This window comes from Prosopis cineraria, unplaced genomic scaffold (genome assembly GCF_029017545.1).
Source record: "Prosopis cineraria cultivar Desert tree isolate PC_DT_omini unplaced genomic scaffold, ASM2901754v1 PC6, whole genome shotgun sequence".
Lineage (NCBI taxonomy): Eukaryota > Viridiplantae > Streptophyta > Magnoliopsida > Fabales > Fabaceae > Prosopis > Prosopis cineraria.
In genome coordinates this window covers 40037568-40041929 of record NW_026555337.1, presented here as the reverse complement: position 1 = coordinate 40041929, position 4362 = coordinate 40037568, and the positions used below count along the sequence as shown (strand labels likewise).

The following is a 4362-nucleotide window of genomic DNA, read 5'->3' as shown; positions in this document are numbered from 1 at the left end:
GAGTGTCGCGAAAACAATGAATGCAGCAATCAATGCCACAATTATGATGGTAGCTACCGTTGTTCTTGTCCGCATGGATACAAAGGCGACGGCTTCAAAAATGGAACAGGCTGCACTCACGACACTCAATCTAATCATAGCTTCCTTATTCTTATTGCCTTAGGTGAGAATACGATCAACGACTCTAGCTCTTTTGTTTTAGTTTTTAAAATATTTTTGGGAATCAGTTTTAACAATAAAAAATTTCATCATGAAACAGTTTTAACAATAAAACCATTTTTTAGAAGTGCTAACGTAGTCCCTGTCTGTTTGAGCTCTATATATATCCCAATTATTTCTTTTCATATTATTCAAAGCCCCATTTTTATTACTAAAAGGCTCATTCATAATGGATTTTGGATTATAAGAGATAATTATAAACAAATAGAAGATCATTTAGTAATCATTACTAAAAATTTAAAATTCAAAAATTTTTCCCTCCTCAACTCACATGTTGGACTACATTATATATTGCTTGTAGGTGTCAGTGTAGCTTTATTGGTTGTTTTCACACTAATCTCCACATTATGTTGGGCACACAAGCAAAAAACTTTGAAGCAAATCAAACGAAGAAATTTCGAGCAAAATGGAGGCAACATGTTGCTACAACAACTTTCACAACAACATGAATACACTGAGAGGACCAAAATATTTACAGAAGACGAGCTTAAGGATGTCACAAACAACTTTGATGAAGGAAAAATTCTTGGTCGAGGAGGACAAGGCATAGTTTATAAGGGCATATTACCAAGCAATACCTCTATTGCCATTAAGAAGTCCAAAATAGGAGGGGATCCTAGACAAATTAAGGATTTTATCAATGAAGTCTCTGTCCTTTCTCAAATTAATCATCGAAATGTGGTTAAACTTTTAGGGTGTTGTCTTGAAACTGAAGTCCCTTTGCTAGTATATGAGTTTGTTGACAATGGCACTCTTCTTGATCACATTGATCCTTTGAAGAATGAGTTTTCTATTTCATGGGAGGCTCGATTAAGGATAGCTGTAGAGACTGCTGAGGCTATTTCTTATTTACATTCTTATGCTTCCATTTCAATTATTCATTGAGACATCAAATCTACTAACATACTTTTAGACCATAATCTCACGGCAAAGGTGTCTGATTTTGGAGCTTCAAGATTTGTTCCTCTTGATGAAACTCAAGTTACCACTATGGTACAAGGGACACTTGGATACTTGGATCCAGAGTACCTCCAAACAGGTCAATTGAATGAGAAGAGTGATGTTTATAGCTTTGGAGTTGTGCTTGTGGAGCTACTCACGGGGAAAAAGGCGGTTCAATTTAGTAGGCCAGAACAAACAAATTTGACGATGTACTTTATGTCTTCAATGAAAGAAGATCGCTTGTGGGAAATTATTGACAAACGAGTGTTAGATCGAAAGAATGTAGAGCAACTAAAGGAAGTAGCCTCCTTGGCATTGAGGTGTATTAGAGTGAAAGGAGAGGAGAGGCCCACTATGAAGGAAGTAGCAAGGGAGCTAGAGGGTCTGATAGCCATGGAAACACATCCTTGGGCAAAAGGTGAAGATCTTATGTCAGAAGAATGTGAATACTTACTTGGCCATGTGCCAAGTGTGGATGGGGAAACTGGTACTAGCACTTCAGCTTTCTATTATAACATGCAAAAGGAGATAATCGCATTAGAGATTGCAGATGGACGGTGATGATTAATTTGGTATTCATATAGGTTGTTTTTCTATCCTTATACGCTCATAGTTTCTGCTAATTTTACGTTTGAAGCACCTTTTGATGGACGTTGTGATTATGTATGTATTCAATTGGCTGGATTTTGAAGCATTATAGAGTTCTTTAAGCTAATTTTCTATTTACTCATGCAAACTAGCTAGCTAGGTAGACTATGTCAACAAATAAAGATGTTTGCTGGTTTGGATGACTCAGCAAGTTTTTTCTTGGATATTTTTAGGAAAACATGATTTTGATTTTATAATTAATTTAAACATATAATAGGAGTGTTTGGATATATGTTTACAAAACCATACTTTTGACCTCTAAAATTGATTATTATTTAATTTGTATCCAAACAGGTACTTAGAGCACGTTTGAATATCCGTTAAAAAATTGATTATGAAAAATTTATTAATATAATTGATTTTAAATAGAATTGATTATATTATGTAGTATAATTGATTTATAAAATTGATTCTAAGAAAAATTGGAAAGTAGAATTGAAAATTAAATTAGGTATATCCATGGTTTTTGTGAAAATATATCCAAACACCTATTACATGTCAAAATCAATTATAAATTTAAAATCATGGTTTTGTTGCAAATATCCAAATACCGATTATATATGCGAAAATTAATTATAAACATAAAATTATAATTTTCTTAAAAATATTCAAAACAACTCTTTACATGCCAAAATCAATTATGAGTTCATAATCACAGTTATTTCATAAGCGACTGTATATTACATCCTTTTCAATTCATCTTTTCTGAAAATTTATCTAACAATCATATATAATATTCTATAAATTATGTTTTTGGGTTTATAATTGATTTGACATGTATGAAAGTATTTGGATTAAAGAAAATAATAGTTTTTGGTTCATAATTGATTTTGAGATATATAATGAATATTTGGATTTTTTTAAAAAAATATTTTTTATTTCATATTAATTTTAAACATGTAATAATATGGGTTTTTTGATATATCACAAAAATCATAGTCATCACTTCTAAAATTGATGATTATTCGTATCCAAACTGGCACAAAATCTTCGTTGTACATGAGAAGAGGGAAAAACAACATTAGGGAAAATTGCGTTGAAGTTCCACACTACAAGATCTATTGACAACTAAATTAAAACTATTGATAACTGAATGTGTTGTCAATATAATTGCCTTAATTTAGTTATCAATGGACCTTATAGTAATTAATTTACTTGTGTAAACCTGCATGTAATTCTCCCAAAACATTAATGATGTACTTCTTCCTCACCACTACTGCACAGCTCTCTTTGTATCTTTTATGGACGATGAGTAATAGAAGATAGAAGATTCCATTTGACTCAAAATTTTAATATGATAGCTGCAGCCATGGCATCAACTGAAGCTCAATCCCTTACCAGCGGCCCCAACAAATGCGGAGACGTACACATTCCATGGGGTCACCAATGGCGGCTCAGCTCGCATTCTTGGCTTGTCTGCGAGCTAGCTTATATATGTGAGCCCTTGTTTTCGTTTACAAAGTGAGAAATATATGTGAGCCCTATTTTATATGCCAATTTATGTAATGTATAGGGTATTATTTTTTTCCTGATTTACCTTTATTGACAAATTTAATGACAATTTTTCCATTTTGAATAATAACCTTGTCTTAAAATTTAATAGGAACTATTAAAGTGGAGATTTAGTGTAATTTTTTTTGACACATTTTAATGAGTTAACATTCTTTAATTTTCTTCTTTAATTCCTATGAAATGACTCTATCCATCTCAAATATAAGAGAAAATACGTTTGTGGATCCTTATAATTTACTCTAGTTTTGCATCAGGTTCCCACAGTTTCAATCATTTTAATTGGGCCCTTATATTTTTAACCATTAAGCTTGTTGGTCCTTTTCCAACTAACACCATTAAAATTGCTAATAGATCCAAATCTAGCCTCATTATTAGCCAATTCCAGAATAATAAGCTCTGACTTTTATAATACTTTATTTAGCTTTCAATAGATTTTTTCCTCATTTAAATATAAAATTTTGTTAACATCATTGTATTATTTTAATACAATGAAAATCTATTATACATGACACTAATATTTATTACATCCCTCAGAGTAATAAACTCTACTTCACTATATTTCCAATAGGCTAAAGTATACATTTAGTCCTTTAATTTTACACAATATTTTATTTTAGTTCCTTATCTTTATAAATTATCTTTTTAGTCTTTTAACTCTAATATAGTTAGTTTTATCCTAACAAATTTTTATGTTAAATTTTTAAATATTAACAAAATATTATCAAATGTTGACATATTAAGTTTAATTTTTTGAAATAATAATGATTGACAGAAAAAAAATAATTTAAAATTAACAATGTTAGGACAAAAGGACTAAAAAGATATCTTATAAAATTAAATGATTAAATTGAAACCTTCTATAAAATTAGAAGACTAAAAGTATATTTTAGTTAATCCCAATATTATATTTGTTTTCATCACAACTTGAGGGCTGATAATCACTAGTAGATTTTCTCACATGATATACAATTTAATATATAACATCTGAGTATTTTATACAATAGAAATCCACTATTCACAATACCATAAGTCAAAAATATT

At 30.3% G+C, this 4362-nt stretch overlaps 1 pseudogene; it reads left to right on the top strand.

Annotated features, from left to right (window-relative positions):
• LOC129314467 (wall-associated receptor kinase 3-like) lies at positions 1–1877 on the top strand (annotated as a pseudogene).
• The last annotated feature ends 2485 nt before the right edge of the window (positions 1878–4362 follow it).